Below are 24,496 nucleotides of genomic sequence, written 5' to 3' on the forward strand. Positions count from 1 at the left end.
ATCATACACCCGTTAGTATGATCAAAACAAACAAACAAAATAATAAGTGTTGGTAAGAATCTGGTGAAATTGAAACCTTTGTGTGTTTTTGGTACAATGGATACACTTGTTATGGAAAATGGTATTGCAGTGTCTCAAAAAACTATATATAGAATTACTATATGATCCAGCAACGCTACTTCTGGGTATAAAAACCAGGGTCTTGAAGAGATGCTTGTGCATTCAAGTTTATAGCAGCATGACTGACAATAGGTAAAATGTGGAAGCAATCCAAGAGTTCATCAACAGATTAATGTTTATGAAAAAAATGGTATATGCACACACTGTAATATTATTCAGCATTAAAAGTAAATTCTGATATATGATACAACATGGATAAACAACACGCCAGTCACAAAAAGACACATACTGTACAGTTACACTTACATGTATGAAATAGAGTTGTTAAAAGACGGAAAGTAGAGTGGTGAGCGCCAGGGGCTGGGGGTCGGAGAAATGAGGATTATTATTTAATGGGTATAGGGTATCAGTTTTGCAAGATGAAAAGAGCTATGGAGATGGATGGCAGTGATGGTTTTAATAGTATTTAATATATTTGAATTGTACCCTTAAAAATGGGTAACATGGGGACTTCCCTGGTGGCACAGTGAATAAGAATAGGCCTGCCAATGGAGGGGACATGGGTTCCATCCATGGTCCAGAAAGATTCCACATGCCATGGAGCTGGCGTGCCAAGACTAGTGACCGCATGCTCTAGAGCCCTCAAGTCGCAACTACTGAGCCCGCTGGCTCAACTAATCCCTGTGCTGAACTACTGAGCTTGCCCTACAGTTAGAGAGAAGCCAGGGAGGGGCTCCAACGAAGATCCCGCCTGCTGCAATGAAGACCGGAGGTCGCCAAAAATAAAAGTTTAAAACAAAAAACACCCAATGAGAAGGGTTTGCTGGGCTGGTTAGAAGCAGGACAGATCCTGCAGGCTGAGCTGAGAAGGCCTCTCCTCTCATTGGCCTTCCGCCCAATCCCGGTACTGAGAATGGCCCCCTGAGGCACAGGTGTGAGTGTCGGTGCATTGTCAACACCTGCAGGCGGACAACATCTCAAAAGCTTCCGTGTTTCCTCATGGCCTCTTTTAAACAGCGCACACTCGCGAGAAGATTCGCGAAGAGGGTCCTGCGGAAGGATTAAATCCAGGCTGTCTTCTCCGTGCCTCAGAGTTGCGGTGGACCCCAGAATCGAAAGAGGTAGGACATCTTACGGCAATATTCTTAGAAAAAATAAATAAATAAATAAGGTGTTGGCTAACTATGACTAACGGTTCCCTGCCTTTTCAGTCATTTCGTTTTACAAGGTACTTTCACCATAGATGGTCTCGTTCTGTTCTGTTTTGTTTTTTTCTATTAAACTGTAAAGGTAAGTTACATGCAGTATATAGGTATGGTGTTTTGCGTTCTCATCTGAAATGAAATGTTTAAGCGCATTTGATTTCCCTGCGGTCTTAGAACATTAGGTAGTGAGTGAGTCTCTTCCCCTTCCTCTTTTTGTTGTCTTTTAAGTAAGGACGTGTTGTTTTCATTACAGCCTCAAAGTGAGCTTGGTAGAGGAGTCTCAATTTCCACAGCCTTGTTATGGCCTCCAGCCTGAGTAGTCAGGGCAAATATCTGGAGGTTATGTAGGGACAGTAATCAGGGCTTTTATGACTCGAGAAATAAACTGGAACGAAGTGAATGTGATGCGAAGGTTCCAGGAGAGTGGATTGACTTCCAGGTGAAGTCTCTTGACTAAGTCTCCTGGCTAATGCATAAGCTTAAAAAAATTCTTGGGAAAAATTAAGCTTTTTTTGGAGGGTTTAATTTTGGTTTTCTTTCTTTCTTTTTTTTTTTTGTTTAATTTTGTTTTTCTCCTTTTTTTGCTGGATGTGAAATGTATTGAGCTCTTACTACAGTAAATATTTTATATAAGCTATTCTCATGTTCCTATAAAGCATGGCAAAGTAATAGTAAAAGTACAAGTAGGGAAGGTATATATAAAATTTTAATATATCCATTACTGTTGATGTTTGTGTTACTGGTTTTAAGACTGACTCCTACAGTTACTGACTGAACTTTATGATCTAATCCTCAGGGATGCAATGCATGAGGGGATTTATTAACTTACATGGGTTTAAGTGATTTAATGAAAAATGAATTTTTAAGGGAAAACATGGCAGGTAATAAATATGAGCTACTTCCCACCTGCTTCTGATATATGACCAATGGTAGTTCTGTTCACTTAGGCAAAAGATAGATCACTTTACCCACACCAGGAAGAACCTTTAACTGAACTTTGTGAATGGCAATCAGAGAAAGTAGCCCAAGATCCCTTGAAGTTCCTCACAAAGTTTATTTTGTCTAAAGTGAGATTTTAAAAGCGGGAAGGACTTGGATATTAAAAAAGAGAGATGTTTATTAATATGAAAGAGTTAGACTGTAAGAAATTGCCAGACGAACTAGTGCTTAGTCAAAGTGAAAATTAAGAATTTTGACTCTTCATGATGCTTCTTAAAAGGCAGGTTTGGTACATTCCATTTTATATCCAGAGATTTGTTGCCTTGGATGCTTGTGTAATTTGGGGCAGCCAAGTCTTTGAAACACAGTGGCTGAGCAAAGAGTTCAGCTGTCTTTACTGGTATAAGTTATGTCAAGACATAATTCAGTCAACTACGAAATATTTCAGTGCTTATTGTATCTCAACTAGTTACTGCTGCTGCTAAGTCACTTCAATCATGTCCGACTCTGTGCAACCCCATAGACGGCAGCCCACCAGGCTCCCCCATCCCTGGGATTCTCCAGGCAAGAACACTGGAGTGGGTTGCCATTTCCTTCTCCAGTGCATGAAAGTGAAAAGTGAAAGTGAAGTCACTCAGTTGTATCCGACTCTTAGCGACCCCATGGACTGCAGCCTTCCAGGCTCCTCCATCCATGGGATTTTCCAGGCAAGAGTACTGGAGTGGGGTGCCATCGCCTTCTCCGCAACTAGTTACTACTGAAGCAAATTGCCCATGCCCCCCCATGGTGATCGCTGGGCTTTAGGAAGTGGATGATTGGACATGAATATTGATAGGGATAAATGCCATGAAAGAAATAGAGGGGTGTGAGAGGGAATAATGGAGGAGAGGAGCTCTTCTTCCTAAGAGTTAGGAGGGCGAACTCTCCTAACTTGAGATGGTGAATGCACTGCACGGCTGGAGTTCGCAGAGACCCTCTCCAGCCGTGCCTCCTCCTCTTATTCTGGGCGCCCACTTTGAAGAGTTTGCCAGCAGAACAAAACCCAGAGTTTTAGGATTCCCCAAGGTGGCAGTTCCTGAGCCAATGACACTGTCATGCAGTGACTCTAGAACTTGGTTGAATGTGGTAGTCACATAGGGAGTTTGAAAAATAACGGATACCTGATTCCCATCCACAAAGCTTCTGAGATAATTGGTATGGTGTACCAGTGCTGCCTGGAGAGTTCAAGAAGTTCCCCAGGTGATACTCATGTGAAGCATGGTTGGAGCACTCCCCTTGCAGAGGTTCTCAGTCACTCAGGTATATCTCCATCACCTGGAGGGCTTATTAAACACATTGCTGGGCCCACACCCAGATTTCTGATTCAGTAGGTCTGGGGTGGGGGCTTGAGAATTTAACTTTCTAACAAGCTCCCAGGTAATGTGGCTGTTAGTGCAAGTACTACATTTTGAGAACTGTTCCTGTAATCCATTTCCTTAGGTTACTTGGTAGAAGAGTGGCATATAGCTGAGGAAAGTTAAACTCCTGATAGTCACAACAGTGTGCTTCTTCCTCACGCCTCTCCCCTTGGAAAGAAACATACTGGTTAGAAATCCCCACTTCTGTTTCCAAAATACTAGTTTCACTTCCTGTTCTTCCACCATTCTTTGTCACCTAAGAAAATGGAGAACAAAAGCTGTTCCCTCAGTATGAGACCATTTTAGCTTTTTATGTCTTAGTACCCAGCAATTTAATCAGAATTTAATTGCCCAGGTAGAAATCGGGTAATTTCGAGGCAGAGTTTATTAAATTCCTCTCCTGGTGCTCCCTAACACTTTCCTTTGCAGCTTTTCCCTCTCAGATGGTATTATAAAATATCTAGGCCTCATGCTACTCTTGGAAATCCCAGGGAGGTAATCCTCCCTAAGTAAACTTTCTGTAAACTCGTTAACATGTGACTTAAATAATGATGAATGATAGAGACTTAAATGAAGAAGAAGAAACCAGAGGGCTCAAGAGCCTGTGTCTGTGTATGGGAGGGGATTAGGCTTTCTTCACTATTTGGAGATGGGAAAATGATTTAAAAGTTCTACTTGGGAACTCTGTTCCATGTGGTATCGCACCCAAATAAAAAAATCAGCTTCTGGGGTGGCAAAGATGGTACCCAACACTCTGTTTATTCTACCATAGTCACAGCCCAGGGGAAAGCAAGTGCCTCTGTCTCAGTGACGCCAGTATAATTCTCAAGGCTGAGTCGGGTAGTGTTCCATCTGTCCCTCAACTAGGCACTCTAACTGTGATGCGGATGGCATGCTGACTGAGATGAGTGCTAAGGTTGCTCTTAAAGTACAGATGAAAGGAGAGCAAAAGGTATTAAAGGTCAGCATGGGGGAGAAGTAAAGGAAGTGTAACATGTGGGGAATATTACGATACTTGGATAGTGTGGGAACCGTCCAATGAGAACACAGGTCTGGGGGTTCTTGGGACCCAGTGGAGAGAGTTTCTGGATCTGGGACATCCTGAAGCTCTCACAGGTATGGGTGGGAGGAGCTTGGAGTGACAGCAATTTACCAGCCACTCTGCAAGTATTTCACTTTTACAACCATGGTTGCTGTTATTGTGTATAACAGCAAACGTCAGTTCTGATACACACTCAAAATATATGAGTCCCTGCTGTAGGGCAAAAGAACCTTCTCAGAAATCCTTTTGAATAACTGGAATAAAACTGCCTTGAACTTGGAGACTATTTTTTCCTTTTATTGTTCTTTTTGCATGTACAATGTGTTTTTAAAAGTACTCTAAAAGTTAGCGAACAAACATCACCTGAGCACAAGTAGCCAGAGCGGACTACTGAGTGTGCAGCAAGAAATTCAAGTCTCACGTTCTTCCAAAGTTTATATCCTCTTCCTTACTCTCCTTATTGAAATAATAATTTATTTTTTAATAAATTAAAATAATTGTATTTACTCTCCGTATTGAAATAATACTTCTAAGTGCTCCACTAGGAAGAGTATAGTTTTTTTTACTTGCGGTTTATTGGCAAGATGTTGTTTTATTGCATCTACCCGATTATGACCATTGAGTCAAAACTGAACAAATGAAACATAACAGATTCAGTGTTCAGACACTTCTTTTCTGTGTCTTGGTGCCACATCTTTCAAGAGAGCTGAATCATGTAATTATATAGGTATAGATGATGACCGTATTTTTGTACTATATTATAAACTTCAGTAAATTTGAGTTAAAAAAATTCATTACCGAAGAGCCATGCTCCCAGGTGTTACCCATAGGTAATCAAGTGTAACATGTTCAGGCTCCAGTGGCCGTTCTTAACACATTTTCCAGAGATACTTGTGCTTTGGTAGACTGAAAGTTCTCTCTTGTAGTCAGCCTCTTAGATCACCTCTGGGAAATACTCATGAGAAAAATTTGGGGGTGAAGATAAATGGTGAATTGTGGAAGAGGATCTTTTTGTGGTAAGAACACACATCAAACTATTTAGTTCGTGGGCATCAAAAAAGTCCCAAGTGGTCACTTTGGTTACGTGTAGTTCTGTCACTGCCAGTGATTTGAGTTTAATCTATTCTTATGAAAGTGGCTTGTCTAATCTGTTATTGTTGGTGCTATAACCTTTGACTTTTGTGAATTCCAAAGCACATTTTCTGGTCAGTTACAGCAAATTCATTTTTTGAGTCTTAGAGCTTATACGTGTTCTTCCTTATACGTGCACATACACTTGAAAGAAAAACCAAAAAAATGGACTGGCATTAAAAAGCAGTATTTTGTTTATTGTGCAAGGATTTGAGTAAGCTTTGTGAGGCTTTGTAAGGCAATGTAATGGAGTGATTTTTATTCTATAACTTTGTAAGAAATGACATATTTATTTCTCTAAACCAGTATTCAACTCTTCTGAGTGTCTAGTTTCCCTGGCTGGTGGGAAATTCAGTTTTAATCATTATTGGGTTTCTTTGTCCCTTAAAGCTATCTAAAGGTCCAAGAATTTTACATTTTCCCCTTTGAGAGCCCTGTGGGTTTCACAGTGTTTTCTTTATGAATGTCTGTCTTATTACCATCTTCCCCCCACTAGAAAGAATGTCTTCCATTTTATGGGGGGGTGTTTCTTCTCTTTATATCTATCCTCTCTTTCCCTCTGGCCCAGTGAGCATTATCACCATCAATGTTTCCTTTTTTTAGGGAGAGGGGAACGAAAGTGGGCTACTGTTACCACCCACCAGCACATATACTCCTGAGGTAAAAGAATAAAAATGTTAGACTTCTTAAATGAGGCATGGGAAAATGCAAAAACGGCAAAACATAAATTAATAACTTCCAAAATTATTCTGAGTATAAAAAATAAACACTCTTTTTTCCCTGGATATTCTTGCAAAATCAAACTCCTGAGTAGTTATGCTGTGTGTTTCAGTTAGCCTTACATAGCCTTAGGATTTCAAATTATTTCCCAGGGCACATGTATTCTAGCTGGAGACATAGGGACATACATTTTCACTTGATTCTTCAAAACCACATGTGTTGGTAGCTGTTATCTCCCTTCACAGATGAAAAAACTGAGGCTGAAATAATTTAGGACCTCTCCTGGGTTGATCCATTCAGCGAATCATTTGAGTATTACATGATGGACACTGTTGTAGCTACTAGGGATGCATTTGTGAACTAGAATGACCAGTCTCAACTCGTGGGGAGCTTCTTTTGCTGGGGGGATAGAAAACGGGGACAAATCAAGCACTGAAGTAAATAAAGAATTTCATATTATGGTAGTGTGAAAGGTCTTCTCTGACCTTTGCACTAGAATACCAAGAACAACCCTGCTAGGAAGAGCACATCTTCCTATGAGACAAAGGAAGACCTGGAACACACTCAAGAGGAGATATGGAACATGAGGGGATGCATGTCAATGCCCAGAATCTCTCAGAACCTGAAGTTTTTTTGGGTGGGGTGGAGGAGGTTCTGATAGTTCCAAAGCAGATACCCTGCCTTCTTATCTTGCCATGGGAGAACAAAATGTCAGGGGTGGATCTTTCCAGGTGGCTTGCTACTCCACTCTCATGAAAGAAAATACCTTTCCCCCAAGTAGGCCTGTGTACATGTTTCTGCCAAAGTCCTAATATTCTAGAGAATACAGCCTCATGAATACGTTTGAACTAGGACGATCAATAATTGACCATTGTCCTGTTATTGTAGTGGTGTAAAACATAAATAGTGGAGGGTAGGAGTGAAGAAGAGCTATGTCCTACCATGGACAAAGGGTGAATCAAACTACGTCAAGTCTGAGGCATCTTCCTTCAATAATTTTTGACTTAGCCTAAAGGTCACAAACCAACACATGCATATGCTTCTAGAGCCTGGGATGGCCCTTAGTCAGTAAGGAAATGGGGACCTCAGTTCTACATGGCATTGAACTTAATTCTGCCAGAAAATTGAATGGGCAAGTACACAGATTCTCCACCTCGAACTCCTGGAAAGAAATAGAGTTTTGCTGACCTGAGATTTTTAGCCTGGTGAAATCCATACCAACTTCTGGCCCATGGAACTCTAAGATTATAATTTTATTTTTTAAAGTCATTGAGTTTGTGGTAGTATATTACAGCGGAAAGGAAAATTTAGTTCGGTTCAGTCGCTCAGTCGTGTCTGACTCTTTGCGACCCCATGAATCGCAGCACGCCAGGCCTCCCTGTCCATCACCAACTCCCGGAGTTCACTCAGACTCACATCCATTGATTCAGTGATGCCATCCAGCCATCTCATCCTCTGTCATCCCCTTCTCCTCCTGCCCCCATTCCCTCCCAGCATCAGAGTCTTTTCCAATGAGTCAACTCTTTGCATGAGGTGGCCAAAGTACTGGAGTTTCAGCTTTAGCATCATTCCTTCCAAAGAAATCCTAGGGCTGATCTCCTTAAGAATGGACAGGTTGGATCTCCTTGCAGTCCAAGGGACTCTCAAGAGTCTTCTCCAACACCGCAGTTCAAAAGCATCAATTCTTCGGTGCTCAGCCTTCTTCACAGTCCAACTCTCACATCCATACATGACCGCTGTAAAAACTATAGCCTTGACTAGACGGACCTTTGTTGGCAAAGTAACGTTTCTGCTTTTGAATATGCTATCTAGGTTGGTCATAACTTTCCTTCCAAGGAGTAAACGTCTTTTAATTTCATGGCTGCAATCACCATCTGCAGTGATTTTGGAGCCCAGATAAATAAAGTCTGCCACTGTTGCCACTGTTTCCCCATCTATTTCCCATGAAGTGATGGGACCAGATGCCATGATCTTCGTTTTCTGAATGTTGAGCTTTAAGCCAACTTTTTCACTCTCCTCTTTCACTTTCATCAAGAGGCTTTTTAGTTCCTCTTCACTTTCTGCCATAAGGGTGGTGTCATCTGCATATCTGAAGTTATTAACACCCTTCAAAGAAGACATCAAAACACTTATTTAATGATTAAGAAGGGAAATGACAGCAACAAAACTGTGGTGAGATATCATGGCATCTAACTTAATTTCCTTTTCTGTCAGGATTAGGGGGAGTAGCAGGGAAGGTAGGTTGAGGAGTTGATGTACGGATGAGATTTTTCACACTCAGTCTGAATGTCTGCTCTGAATCCCATCTACAGAGGTGCATTGAGACATCATCCACCAAATGGTCTCTGGTAATCATCATCTCCCTTCTTCCTCTGGAGGTGGGAAAACATCTCCTTACATCTGTGTCTCAAACCCTACAAAGACAAACCCAAGTAGCGTTTCTTTAAAGAGTGTCAGCAACAACTTTGACTTTGGGAAATAATCCTTTGAGACTATGGTTTGCTCCTAAAAGCATTTCTGCATAATTGAGGACATCAGCATTTGAATTTTACCACTTTTGAGTCAATTTTGAAGAGGTTATTAGCCCTAGCCCCCAAAATATCAATTTGAAGTAAAATTATGGTGAGAGTATGAGTTATAAAGAAATGAAAGGTCCACTTTGTTATTCCGATTCAAAAGAAAAGAATATCGGGTTTTTGCAGTTTGTTTTGATTTTAATGGAAAGACCTCGTCTGTTACTTCATAACACAGCCTGCTATCTGATGAGTGATGCCACTGATACCGCTTTGTAAGCGTTTTGTTTATTTCTGGAAGCAGAAGCAGTAGGAAAAACAACCAAGCCCTTTAGAGAATTAAGGAACTGAAATGGAAAGTTCAGTTCAGTCCTTAGTGACTAGCTTCCTCTAAGAGCTGTTTGAAGATGAGGCTCTCACTTATAAATAAATAACTTGGAATCTTCTTGTACTGTTGATTGGCTTTCCATGAGGAACTGCAACTGCTCACATTCTCTGGGGGGATAATAAAACCAACTGCTGGGATCCAGGTTGTCAGTTTCTTCTTTGGAAGCCTGACTGCTGATTTTCTCTTCTTCCCCCTGTGAGTGATGCACAGGATGAGTAATGAAGGATGAGAGCTCTGTGATGACTGCTTCCATGCAATGACAGACACAGCCTGCTGGGCTCTAAGCCTCCTTATCACACTTGCTGAGGCCCAGCTACCAGGTCTCAGGAGAGGTAGAGAGAGACAAGCCGTGTGTCTATGCTGTGATAGGACAACAAAGCAAAGGATGGTAATTATTTAATAAACATAGTGCTTAATAAAAAATAGAGCACCATAGAATTAGTAGAAAACTTAGATGTTTTCAAGTCCAAGCCGTAGCACAAGGAAGAAGTCTCTTTAGAGTATTCCCCAAAGATTGAACTTGACGGTGACCGAGACGTGTCGCCTGTGTTTGCTAGAAATCAGGTCCTCATTTTAACCTGAATCTGCTGCTGCTAAGTCACTTCAGTCTGGACCTTTGTAAACTTTACCCTGGTGGTTCTATAGTCTTTGGCCATAGAACAGGTCCTGTTTTGTCTCCAGTAGAATTCTCAAGCCCCAGACTGTTCTTAAAAATCATGTTGGTCAAAACTGTCACTTTATAGGTAAGAAAACTAAGGCAAAAGTAGTTCAATATTTTACTCACAGTTACAGAACTAGTTGATGGGCATTAAGAACTCAGAGTGTTTGCCTGAGTTTTCCTCACTGTAATCTGTCCAAGAAGCAGACCCAGTGAAAGGACTGATTATATTAGAATATGCTTTAGACCTGGGTTACTCTTAGTGTTAGGGGAAAAAATGAATTTTGGAATTTAAAAAAATTCTGGGTTCTAGTCACAGGCTTGGAGTTTCTTATCTGTTTGGCCATGGATGTTTTCTTTAAAATTCTTTATTCTCAGATTTGTTAATTATAAATTAAGGATATTGAGAATTATCCTGAGGACAAAATGAGGTCATAGTGTTATGAAGCTCCTATTTCAGTGCCTAAAATAAAGTAAGCATGGACATGTTTTATGGTTCATACTTGTTAAAATTTTTATGAAATACTTTTTGAATGCCCTCTAGGTTCTGTGCACTGATACTGATGCTAGGCATGTTGAACTGAACCAAAACATGATCACTCCCTGCCTTAATGTGAAGAGGGATAATGAGCAAATACACAGATTTATCTGTCAGATATTGATAAATGTTCAAAAGAAGATACAGCATGACTAGGGCATGGAGAGTATCAAGTAACATTTTTTCCATGTAGGTCAAGGAAGGCATTTCTGGGGAGATGCCTTATGAGGAGACACTTGAATGAAGTCAGGCTGTGAATCAGGTGAATGTGGGGAAACGTATTCCCTGTGGAGGGAACAACAAGAGTGAAGGCCCTGAGGCAAGGGTGTTGCTTTAGGTGGTGTGAGGAATAGTGAGGAAGTCAGTGGGGCTGGGGCAGCATTAGGAAGTGGTTATAGATGGGGAGAGAAAGCAGCCAGGGGCTACAGCATGTAGGACCCTCTTGGACAGTGGGAGGGACTTGGGGTAGTTGTGTTGATGTGGGGAATGGTTCTGAGCACAAATGTGCCATCATATACAGATGTTTTAAAACAGTCATCCTCAGCCTTGTCTGCACAGTAAAGTTGCTTGGGGTTATTTTTCAAAATACCAGTGCTTATTGCCAGAGACTCCAATTAGATGGTCTGGGCTAAAATTAAGCATCGGTACATTATAGAAGCTCCCTGGAAGATGCTGATGGACATCCAGGGTAGGGAAACACTCTTATAAAACATCAGTAGTTAAGAGAATAAGAGGAGCCAATGAGTAGATTGTGTTAAGTGTTGCTCCAGCGCTGTGTGGAAGTCAGTATGATCAGATATCCCCTAATGATGAATGAGTTGAGAGGTTTCTGATTTTGGTCAAGAGTCAAGAAAATTGTGAATAAGAAAAGGGCTTTTCTCACTTTCTGCTGGTTCTGCTGATTCTTTCTGAGTTTATAATACACACACACCCAAAAAACGATGAGAAGGAGCAAAAAACCAGGAGGATAGAATAGATCTATAAGAATGAGCTTCTGGAAGTTTGCTTCATAAAAACATTTTTAACTATAAACCACTTCCTCATGCTTCAGTCTTTGGCTAATGAAGATGTTTAATCTGAGTTATGTGTTGGACTTCAGTTGATTAATTGCTGTGGCTTCCAGTGTGCTGAATCCTTGTGATAGTTTGTATAAGTGAGACAGCAGTTAGCCTTGTGTTGTATCCAGTCTGCACTCTTGTAAGCATTATTTTAACTCACCATAAAGACTGCAAGGTTTCAACAGAACCTTCATGGAAGTATTGTGTTCAGTGGGTACAGTTTTGCTCCTCATGTGACATTTGGCAGTGTTTGGAGACATAGTTTTTACAACTAGAGTAAGGATGCTGCTGGCATCTAGTAAACAAGAGATTAAAGATGGCCCAGGATGTTGAGAAACTCTGCTTTAAGGTCATATTACACCTAATCTGGGAGAGAGGAAAATTCAATTCTACATTGCCTGCTACTCTCTAAACCCAAGGAGATTTTCATTTGAAAATAAGCTGTTGAACTAGGTTTGATGCAATGCTACAAAATATAGATGCCGATTCAGTACCGATCACCATGCTAACCTAAAACACGGAAAAGTTCCTTCAGCTTTGGAAAGGTGTGATGATCTGAGTTGGCTGTAGTCACCATAATGCTGTTGAACAGGCCACATCAAATTTGACTGACTCAAAACTCCAGCATACATCCTCAGTTGTGAATTTTCAGATTGTCAGGGCTTCATCCGATGTACACTTGGCTTGACTGCTAGAGAGGGTCAGGTTCTGATGGTCCATGTGACTTTCACCTTTCTAGAGCAGGGTCCTCTCATGGAGATGGCAGAAAGCATAGAGGGGCAAAGAGAAGCATCCAATACCTATTAAGACCAGAGCTCAAAACTGTGTAACTATCCTTTTAAAATACATTCTTTCGGCCAAAGCATTACATATGGCTAAAATCAGAATCAAAGAGATAATGAAATATATTCTACTTCTAGTGGGAAAATTGAAAAAAATCACATGTCAGTGGGCATGAACATAAGAAAATGTGAGAATTGGGAACAATGATGCTATCTATACAGAGAGACCTCTCAATTCAAGTGTGCAAATAGAGAATTCCTCAAAACATTTTATAGAACCATATATGAAAGTCTTAAGGCTATGTTTGTCTTTTTTTTTTTTTGGCCTGTCATCGCTTGAGATTTTTAACTTACTGAATTGAATGCAATAATCTCTCTTCATTTTAAAGTTAAACTTAAGCAAAATATCCAATTTGGCTTCCAAGATCCACCTAAACTTACTTTACAACCATTTCTTTTCATACAAGGACCTTCCAGCCGATTTCCTGTCCCCAGTTTTTTTGGCCTGGTGATTATTTCCACCATGGAGGTTTGCTACACAAAGGGGTGGAACTTGAGTGCTGCGAAAGATCATTTATGATTCCCTGGCTGTGAAAGGAAAAAGAACAGATGCTTAGGGTCATCAGGACCATACAGGGTGTCAGCTGAGTGATGTGTCAGGTGTTCTTCCTCCTCAGTGGGTGACGGCTTCCGCTCAGTTGCTGCTCCTCAAATTTGAGCACCCTTCTGTTTCGTATACGGTTCTGTAAAATGTTTTGAGGAATTCTCTAATACTCTGACCATGAGCTAGTTCTTCACAAAGTGTACCTTTTTGCCTAATGACAATGCTAAATCTAAGTGCGCAGATCTAATTTTAAAATATGTATCTTTTTATTATAAATAAGTGTTGGATTTTGTTAAAAGCTTTTCCTGCGTCTGTTGAGATGGTTGTATGGCTTTTGTTGTTCAGTTTGTTGATAAGGTGTATCACACTGATTTGCATCTGTTGAAGAATCTTTGCATCCTTGGGCTAAATCCCACTTGATCATGGTGTATGATCGTTTTAATGGATTCTTGGATCCAGTTTGCTTGTATCTTTTTGAGGATTTTTGTATCTTTGTTCACAGTGATATTGGCATGTAACTTTCTTTTTTGCCATATAATTGTCTGCTTTTGTATCAGGATGATGGTGGCCTCATAGAATGAACTTGGCAATGTTCCTTAAAAAATAAATAAATAGAATGTGTGTCATATAAATGTGTGTTTTGTCAATGCCTAGAAGAGTATCTCCAGAAGGGCACTCATGAATTAGTTAATGGTTGCACCAGAAAGAAAAGTTGAGTGGCTATGGGACAGAGGAAGGAAGAAGAATTTGTTTCATGAATATTCTATTTTACCTCATATATATTTTTTGCATTATGAGCATATATCATCTATTCAAGATATTTGAATAATATGAAGGAGGGCACTAGTATCCATGTTTTACAACAGGGGAAGCTGAGTAAGGTATTTTCCTATTGGGAGCCTCAAACTTGTATTCCTAGAAAAGCTGAAGAACTGACTTTTGAATACAAGTCTCTGTAACTCTAAAAAACCTTGTTTTTATCCTACTGTGAAGTGGTTTCACAAATTATTATTTTTTTAATGGATTGCTCTGCAGACTTTTCACTTCTGTTTCGGAGATGTTCATGTATTTACATCAATAATGTCTCCATTAGCATCATCATTAAGTTTGTGCTTGCCAGGAGTTGTGTTTGACAGGCTGTACAAAGCCCATTAAGCAGGCTAGATTACGATGATCTCCAGCCTCAGTGTGGAGTCATCAAGACATAAACATTAGCACAGTATATGAAGTCATCCACTAAGTGAAGCTGAGATGTCTAGTTTGCTGACTCAAATTTTTATCCTCTTCACCTATTAAAACAACTAATAATGACATTGCCCACTAATATTGATCACTTATGTCTTGTGGGAATAAAACTTTCCTAAGGAACTCTTCCTAACCTAGCTAACCCCCGAGACTTGTTGTTTTTCCAACAGGAAATGAACATTTGAAAATTCAGAAATATCATTACAGGAGAAAGTTTTCCAAGGTTCATGAAATGATTTTGCACCAAATACCCATGCAGTCCGTTTTGCCCAGGAGCACATTATGAGATAAAGATTGGTTATTAAACTAAGTTTGAGGAATAGGTAGTGATTTATCTTCCCAAGAGCATTTGTCCTGCTGCATTTATAAAGCTGACTGGTTTTTTAAGAGAAACTTCTATCAACACTTGCAATTCTCCTTTAGTTCCTGGGTGATCTGGGGCATTTTGTTGTTGTTTGTTTTAATCCATCAGTATGTATAAGAGATTTAATCCAACTATATGGATAAGATATTTATCCATGATATCATGGAAAAATCATAGACTGGGAGTTGGGCCCCCTGGGACTTAAATCTCTTCTCCCTTCACCTCAGTTTCTCAGGTGGAAGAGGAGGCGACAGTGTTCTCTGTATGGTCTCTTCTATCGAAAGGTAATAATATCTTGATTATTTTTTTCAAGATATGGTAGCTAAAGACCATGTTTCTTGCCTCAGGCAGTCCTAACTAAAATTGTCTAACTGTTTGAGTTTTCTTTGGGATTTTGTTTCCCTGTTCTGTGTGTCTCTTCCCTTTCCCTGCTTTCTCCTAAGTATATACAGCAAAGGCTTTTGGTATCAGCCAGCTACCATCTAGGACAGGAGAGTGCAGTAGGAAAAAACAGCATATTTTGAGTCAGACAGGAGCTGGTTTTATTTCCTCATCTTTCATGTATTTCGTGACTGTAATATATGTCACTCAACTTCATGAGCAGGATGGCAGAATGATCTAGATCATCTTGGTAATTTCTCCTCAGCTTTAAGAAGATTTATTCTAAACCCTACTGAAGTGGCAGTGTACAATGTTCCTTTCCCTGAACCCCTTACTCAAGCCTAGGTCGTTTTATAGAGTGCATGTTTTTCTCTCTTGATTTCAGTTTATGCATCAAATAGCAAAGAAAGGAAACCCATTGTACAGTTCCTTCACTCTGGCATGCTAACTTTTTTTTTTGATCTGGTTTGTTGGGTTAGGGATCTGATTCACTGTAATACTCAGTGGGAGGGTAAACTTCTGTGCAGTACTTCTACCTGGCGCTGTCAAATCACTGTATGAGCACTTAGTTTAATGTGAGGAAAATCTGTTTTTGGTCAATAGGGTGAACCTCTCTCTAGCTTTGACTCCTATGATAGTAAGATAGACCAGCAATTTTGCAAAATATTTTTGAGACCCACAATAAGAAATATATTGTGACTTATTTACACACAAATATGAACATGGATGCAACATTTTACAAAGCAGTGAATATCCTTATTGTACGGAGTGTTCACTATTTATACGTACATGTATTCTATTTTATTTAGTAGGCCACACAAATCCTGACCTACAAAACTGATTTCACAGCCCTCTAATGGGTTTTGACCTACTGTTTTGAAAAAATAGTCACAGCCAATTTACCATTTAGTCAGGATGCCCTAGGGACGCGAAACCATCCTGGCTCAGCTCTTAGCAAAGAAGTAAATAGTACCCTTTAAATAATACACACTTGATTGAGTGTGTACAGTGAGGAATTTCTCAAATGGTAATACCCTATCATCTTCACACACAGGTAAATGGCATCAGAATCCTGGAGTGTCTTATTCGTTATCTCATTCTGCTCTGTGATACATGGTTTCAAGGTATTTCTTGTTATAAGAATAACATATCATGTAACAGCAAGGAAGTTTTCTATCCTGAAAGAGCTTCATTGCTTAAGCGGCTGAAGCACTCCAGGCATACTGCTGCATGTCCCTGTGTTATGGCAACTCCACAATGCTATTTGTGGAGACAAATAGCATTTACCCAGAGAGAAAATGACTGAAGCTCTGACAAACGAGCTGGGAGGGAATTGGGTAAATCATTTAACTACACTGCAGATTAGTATCCATTGATAAAGCAGTTAGAATAAGGTCTTCCACTAAAGTCCTTTGGCATACATTTTTATTAACCTGAAGCTTTCAGTTGGCTTCTAGAAACCAACCATATCTCTTTCTCCCTCCCTCCATCCCTCTCTCCCACATTCAGATGAAATTGGTGTATAACATTATAAAAGTTTTAGGTGTACATCATCAGGTTTAGTGATCATCACCCAAACTCTAGTTACCATCTTTCACCATACCCTTGACCCCCTTCACCCACTCTGCTTACCCTCTAACCCCCTTTAGGTTCCACATATAAGCACAATCATACAATTTTTGTCTTTCGCTTTCTGACTTATTTAAGATAATCCCCTCTAGATTAATCGTCGTTGTCCCAAGTGGCATGACTTCGTTACTTTCACTAGGAGTATCATTCCATTGTGTACGTGTAACAAAAAGTGTTAGCCATTTATTGGTGAACATTTAGGTTGCTTACGTATCTTGTCTACTCTAAATAATGATTAAGTGAACACAGAAGTGCATATGTCTTTTCAAATTAGTGTTTTAACTTTTTTCGATATATACCCAGGAGTGAAATGGCTGAACTATATCTTGGTTCTATTTTTAATTTTTTGAGGAACTTCCGTATTTTCTGTCGTGGCTGCACCAGTTTGCATTCCCACCAGCAATGAACCAATGTTCCCTTTTCTCTACATCTTCACCAAAGCTAGTTACTTCCAGTGTGGATACCTTTTATTTCTTTTTTTGCCTAATTGCTCTGGCTAGGACTTCCAAATTATATCGAATAAAACTGGTAAGAATGGGCATTCCTGTCTTGTTCCTGACCTTAGAGGAGACAATTTCAGCTTTTCAGTGTTTATTATGATGTTAACTGTGGGTTTGTATGTACTCTGTATTACTTTCAGGTATGTTCCCTCTACTCCCACTTTGTTGAGTTTTTTTTTTTTCTTTATCATAAATGGATGTTGAATTTTGTCAAATGCTGTTTCTGTGCCTATTGAGTTCATATGATTTTTACCCTTATTCTTTGTTCATTAAGGATATTGGTCTCTACTTTCCTTTTTGTGTGGTGTCCTTCTATGGTTTGGATATGAGTAAAGCTGGCCTCATAAAATGGAGTAAGTTTGTGTGAGAGGGCTTCAAGAGCAGAGCCTCAGTTTCCTGGAGCCAGCTGGCTCTCCCGGACCAAAGTCCTAGTGGGGACTTGCCTTTCAGTGTAGGTCCCCTGAGCTGGGGTGCTTGATGTGGGGCTTGCACCCCTTAGTCTTCAGGGAGGAGCTCCATTTTCGTAATACCCTTTCCACTAGTCAGCACATGGGGGTGGGGCCCTGGCAAGATTGTCTTTGTCACTTTCACCTGTCTCAACATGGCTCCCCCTCCTTTTTTGTGGAAGTGCTATTCTATTAATACTAGTCTTGAGGTCTTACTTTAACATGAACCCGCTCATCGTCTTTTGAGATCGCTCTTAAGCCAAAATTCTCATCGTTTTTGTACGTGGAAGTTATTCCTTTGCCTCTTTTGTTAAAATTTTGGACAGAGGAAATCTTTTAAGGCAGAGAGGGCGATGGCAGCCCACTCCAGTACTCTTGCCTGGAAAATCCCATGGATGGAAGAGCCTGGTACGCTGTCGTCCGTGGGGTCGCTAAGAGTCGACATGACTAAGCAGCTTCACTTTCACTTTTCATATTCATGCATTGGAGAAGGAAATGGCAGCCCACTCCAGTGTTCTTGCCTGGAGAATCCCAGGGACAGAGGAGCCTAGTGGGCTGCCGTCTATGGAGTCGCACAGAGTCGGACACGACTGAAGAGACTTAGCAGCAGCAGCAGCAGTATTTGCAAAAATGAAGTAGAGAATTGAGGATATGTATGATCATTTTCAAACTGTGGAAAGACAGTGATTCATGGAAAGTAGTTTAGATTTGGGAGTCAGAATAGGGTTTTGATTCCTACAGTTTTGTCAGCATTTTTCAAATACCCTGTCATTATCTGTCCCCTACTGGAAGATTTGATTTTTGATTGCCCTGGATTTTGATATTACTTTATTAAAAACTTGACTTTTTAAGAAAAATTCCCACTGCCATGAGACTATTTTCAAGATATATCATTGACTAACAGAAGCAAGTCACAGAATTTTGTGTCGAAAACCCAATGTATGAAAGAAGAGATTATATATGCATGCATTTGTGTATATGTAGTATTCTAATGACATTGATTGAACCACATACAAATACTTTAGGAGACAGAGGTAGATCACATCTGGGGATAATTGACAAAAACCTTTTATCTCTTTTGATGTTTTCACAGTGATAATCTACTGTTGTGGCTTGACTTGGAATTAAAAAAATCAACAGGAAAAGTGTATGACTCACTAATGATTGATGGGATAAGCTGGCCTGCATTTAGGAAAGCAGGTTTAATTACTACCTCACAGCATACAGAATGATAAGTTCTTCTAGAGTAATAATTACTGAGTGTTTATATTGTGCCGTCACCTCACTCGGATTTTTTTTTCTACTCATTAATTTTCACAACCAAGAGAATGTGTAGGGCAGATCATTCCACTCCATGAGAGTGAAGTTAGGAAAGGTTGCATATGATAGAGCTGAATTTCCGGTGCACATGCTCCTTTCTCTTCATTCTTGCCTACTTCTGTCCTGGCTTGCATTTCTCTTAAGTATATATGAAAAATGTCAAACAGTTTTGAATGAAATACAGTGCATCCTATTGATTTTTTTTTTAATGTCCTAGGGAAAATTCTTAAATGTACTTAGAAAAGCTAAAAAAGAGAAAAAGCTCATACTGTTTTCCTCATATTGTAACCTTGCTAGTGAAGAGCAGTGTATTTCAAGTCGTCTGGGACTCAATGACAGAAGACGCTGATTACCACAGTCTCCAAGCGGGAGATCTAAATTTGACCCTGAAGCCTTCAATCATGGTGTTGTATGACATGAAGTCAGACTGCAAGGTCATGCAGTGTTCTGCAAATAATCCTGTAATTAGATCTTCCAGGCTCTCTTAACTACAACTCTTTACTCATGTGGTGATTTGTACCAGCGAGCATACCCGAATTACTTAGATTTTTATTATAAAAGTAATGTGTGCCCAAAGTTAGGTGTTTTGATAAGTATAATTACTGTCAACTTCCAGAGTAGAGGGACTTCCTTTTAATGTCTGTCCACTACTTAACAATCTAGGTGGGCGGGGACCAGACCCTGATAGTTTTTTATCACTACCTTTATAGCCAGGATTCTAGTAGTGGTTAAAAAAAATTAAAGTGAAAATTTAGATGATGCTTTCTGCTTTGCTTTTTTACCCTGGAAATATACCAAACAGGCATTTATAAGAAATAGTTTAATTGCATCTGTAATATTTTTATTGTATCTAAGAAATTATTTAACCCTCATGTTAGACAGTTAACACCAAAGACTAATGTCCTTTTTCTGCCTTGCCTGCTCATGACAGAGTTAAGACTTTTCCCTGAATTTTGAGAATTGTGTATCTGTTAAGACAGATGAGAAGGTAATGAAAATAGAACTATAAATCTGAAAATGGGATCAATCTTTACAAATCTTGCCCACTTGCCAGTTGACCTCAGTGTTAATTTCTGTGCAAGTGAAATTTGTTTTATTCACAATCTATCCCAACTTTGCCTAGCGCATAGGAGTAAATTAGACATTGTTGACCTTAAAAAGGAAATTAGAAACCAGTTGTGCTGTGTGTGTGTGTGTGTTAGTTGCTCAGTTGTGTCCAACTCTTTGCTACCCCATGGACTGTAGCCCACCAGATTCCTCTGTCCATGGGATTCTCCAGGCAAGAATAGTGGAGTGGGTTGTCATTTCCTTCTCCAATTGTGCCATACATTTCTTATCTAAAAGTAGGTGTAGTTCTTCATTTGTTGTTTTTCATTCGCTCAGTTGTTCTCACTGTAACCCCATGGATGGCAGCATGCCAGGTTTCTCTGTCCTTCAGCATCTCCCGATCTTTGCTAAACCCATGTTCATTGAGTCGGTGATGCCATCCAACCATCTCATCCTCTGTCATCTCCTTCGTTTCCTGCCTTCAACCTTTCCCAGCATCAGGTCTTTTCCAGTGAGTCGGCTCTTCCCATCAAGTGGCCAAAGTGTTGGAGCTTCAGCATCAGTCCTTCCAATGAATATTCAGGGTTGATTTCATTTAGGATTGACTGGTTTGATCTCCTTGCAATCCAGGGAACTCTCAAGAGTCTTTTCCAGTACCACGGTTGGAAAGCATCAATTCTTCAACACTCAGCCTTCTTTATGGTCCAACTCTCACATCCAAACCTGGCTATGGAAAATCTATAGCTTTGACTGGGCATCCCTCATGGCTCAGTGGCAAAGAACCCGCCTGCCAGTGCAAGAGACACAGGTTCGATCCCTGGGTCGGGGAGTTCCCCTGGAGAAGGAAATGGCAACCCACTCCAGTATTCTTTCCAGGGAAATCCCATGGAAGAGGAGCCTTGTGGGCTATAGTCCATGAGGTTGCAAAAGAGTCGGACTGAACTTAGCAACTCAACAATGGTAACAATACTCTCAAATCCATACATGGCTACTGGAAAAACTATAGCTTTGACTAGACAGACCTTTGTCAGCGAAGTGATGTCTCTGCTCTTTAATATGCTATCTAGGTTTGTCATAGTGTTTCTTCCAAGAAGAAAGCATCTTTTGATTTCATGGCTGTAGTCACCATCCACAGTGATTTTGGAGCCCAAGAAAATAAAGTCTGTCACTGTTTCCATTGTTTCCCCATCTATTTGCCATAAAGTGATGAGACTAGATGCCATGATCTTAATTTTCTGAATGTTGAGTTTTAAGCCAACTTTTTCATTCTCTTCTTTCACTTTCAAGAGGCACTTTAGTTCCTCTTCACTTTCTGCCATTAGAGTGGTATCATCTGGATATCTGAGGTTATTGATGTTTCTCCTGGCAGTCTTGATTCCAGCTTGTGCTTCATGAGCCCGGCGTTTTGCACAATGTACTCTGCATATATATTTCCAAATGTCTCATGGAGAAATTGTTCAAAGAGGTAACAAATGGGTGAATTCCTTTGAAAAGGAATGGAGCTTTGTCAAAACCCTTGTAAGCAGGCTTGGAGCCTTTTCTGGCAATCTCAACCCCATAGCCAAAGAAGCAGACATTCCCATAGGATACTGAGAGCTATGCCTCAGATGTAAGAGAATCTCTCTGTTGCTACCATATCTTGCTTCCATTTTGAGTCCCCTCAACTCAGACTTTGTGATTCAGTTTCTTTTCTGAAGTCTGTCTCTCCCTCTCTCGGGCCTTTGACTCAGTAAGGTACTTGCCCAGTTCTCCTAGCTCTGACATAAAGTTTAATTCCACTTCCTCCCCAGCCTTCACCTCTTAACAGTTAGTATCTGACAACAGCCTGTCTGTAGCTCCCTCCCTGTTTTCCTGTGCTTCGTTACACCTGCACTCAGGCCAGGCTCCCACACAATATAATCAGTTGTTCTTAAACTGGGTCCTGTGCCAAACCTCTAGGGATTATGTTTCAAACCTATTTGTCAGTGTGGAAATAATTCACAGAGGATGATGTAAAGAATAGCATCAGTTCCACTGGGACTTTCTTGCAGTGCTGGGCCGGCAGCTCTAGATGTTGAACCAGCCCACATGACAACTTGCAGACCCAGTGAAGCTCTGATTGACCTGGAGTTTGAGCATTGACTTCAGGGGTAAGGACACAGTAAATTTATTTACCTCTGAAGACTTTTTGATGCCACTTTTTCTGCCATTGTTACATCTTTGCCACTTAGAGTTCACACCGGTCCTAAAAGAAGTTTAGGTTGTGCCTTTTACCTTTTGCAGTCAGATGCCTTCATTTGATGTTAAGGTTAAGAAACACAGTGATTATTCTTCTTGGAATCAACTTTACCGAAATGTATTTTTTGGCCTATTCTAATTACACATGTCATAACTTAAAAGTATAATCTTTAAGGTGTTTTTTATTTCTTTGCTTCTCTATGAATGCCTTAGGGCTTCCCTAGTGGCTCAGTTGGTAAAGAATCTACCTGCAGTGCAGGAGACCACCTGCATTGCAGGAGCCCTGGGTTCTATCCCTGCTTTGGGAAGATCCCCTGGAGAAGGGAAATGGCCACCCACTCCAGTATTCTTGCCTGGAAAATCCCATGGACACAGGAGCCTGGTATGCTACAGTCTGTGGTGTCGCAAGGGTTGGACATGATTGAGTAATCAACCACTATGAATACCTTGCCTGAGCTTTGATTTTATTATCTATAAAATGAAAATACAGACTGTCACCAACGTTTACAGGGGGTTTGCTATGCTAGGTCCTTGCTTAGCACTTTACAACAAAGTTATGGCAAAACTAGAAGGTCTTGTCACATGAGGTCATTATTCCCCCTCCTGACTCTGAAGGGGCATGGGCTAAGATTCAGGATTTGGCTTACCTATTTAACAATATATCAAATCTTCTGACTCCTAGAGCAAAGATGTGTGATCTTGGAATAGCAAAGGTGGACTTTTTAAAGAAACAAGGGCAATAGGGAGAGGCGGGGAAGCAGTGGTTATTTTCCATTTATATTTGTGTTTTTTCATTCCTTCCCTTGTCTCTGTCCAAATGCACAGTCCCACTTCTTCCATGCCCTCCCAACACAGCCCTGGTACAATAGTGAGCATCATCTGAGATCCCCATACAGCACACAGTTCTTTCCCTGCAGCTCTAGTATCGATGGGGTGAGAGCACATAGCCCTCATATTTATTGAAATTATCTGGTTTTAATCTTAACGAGAAGCTAAAACTGACCAGACCTATTTGTTGACCTTTTTCTTCTTGAACACATATGAGCCTTTATTTCTCTTTTATTAAAGATGGAAATCTCTCCTCAGAGTAAGTCACATGCAGCATTAACCTTGTAATCCTGGCTTAGAAAGTTTTCTCAGAGCTTTGAAGCTGAAGCGTGAATCAGCATACTGACTCTAGGCAGATCCACTCCAGAAAGCCATTTCCTTGTGAAAGTAGCATCACAGGTACAAAGACGATGTTGCTCACAATACTGATAGACTAAAATGACCAAGGGGTCCAAAACTCTCTTCGTCTCATTAGCATTCTGCAATGAACAGTACAGTAGTTGACAGTAAGATACGTTGCTCTATGGAGATCCCTTTGATAATGATCGTAATGGTCCGTTGTATATCTAGATAACTGCAGAGGTGTGGTGTGGGGTGAATAGTGTCTCCTCTAAAAGTCATGTCTAGCAAGAATCTCAGGATGTGAAAACAAATGGTTTCTCATCTTGTTTTTTCCATTAACTCCCTGACTATAAGCAAATCACTTAACCAAGTCATCTATGAAACAAGAGTTTTACTGAGGGAAGCCTATGATGCCTCCTAGTTTGAACATTAAAGACCCAATAATGTCTCTATGTGATTTACAAGGACCTGAAGCTGTGCCTGTCTTTCCTTATTGATTCATGTGAGGACTCTTCTGTCTGGGAGGTTCTGGCTTTTGGAGCAAGTGCAGTGCCAACAGGGCTGCATGTCTCCCCTTACTGGAGCTTGTTTTCCAGAACTGTGAGTGTTGTCACCTTGGTTGAGTATGACTCTTCACACAGGTGCAGGAAGATATTTACAAGCAGTCAATATCAGGAATGGAGTTCCTTCTGTATTTAGAATCCCAGGGGGACTTGTGAAAGAAGAGTTCCTGAAATGCTAGGCTATATAGATGGGAGGAATTAATAGCTCAGTCCTTGCAAAGTAAAAGTGAAGGAAAAGAGCATTAAGATGATCTATAGTCATTTCACTCCAAAGTACAAGTGTCTTATTGCAATGAAATCCGCTCTTGTGATATCATAAATTTCCTCTGGAGTAACCTGTGTTAGGTGACTTTGGATCCAGAAAGAGACTCTTAAAGGAAGCCAAAACAGAGTTGTTGGCTCATCATTTGATATTAACGAAGTGTCAAGTTCATAAGCTACTGTACAGAAACTTTCCCACTGCAAACTTTTTCTATGATGACCTGGAAACACGAAGTACAACCCTAAAAGCAAGGGCAT

The 24,496-nt window shown here is 40.3% G+C and overlaps 1 long non-coding RNA gene across 1 annotated transcript in view; it reads left to right on the top strand.

Moving 5' to 3' along the window:
* The first annotated feature begins 655 nt into the window (after positions 1-655).
* Positions 656-24,496, top strand: part of LOC139178593 (uncharacterized) — a 309,917-nt gene continuing 286,076 nt past the window's right edge. The window contains exon 1 of the long non-coding RNA XR_011562973.1: positions 656-1,241. This is a non-coding gene — a long non-coding RNA (uncharacterized lncRNA). The remainder of the gene's footprint in view (positions 1,242-24,496) is intronic.

This window comes from Bos indicus, chromosome 22 (genome assembly GCF_029378745.1).
Source record: "Bos indicus isolate NIAB-ARS_2022 breed Sahiwal x Tharparkar chromosome 22, NIAB-ARS_B.indTharparkar_mat_pri_1.0, whole genome shotgun sequence".
In the NCBI taxonomy this organism is placed as follows: Eukaryota; Metazoa; Chordata; class Mammalia; order Artiodactyla; family Bovidae; genus Bos; species Bos indicus.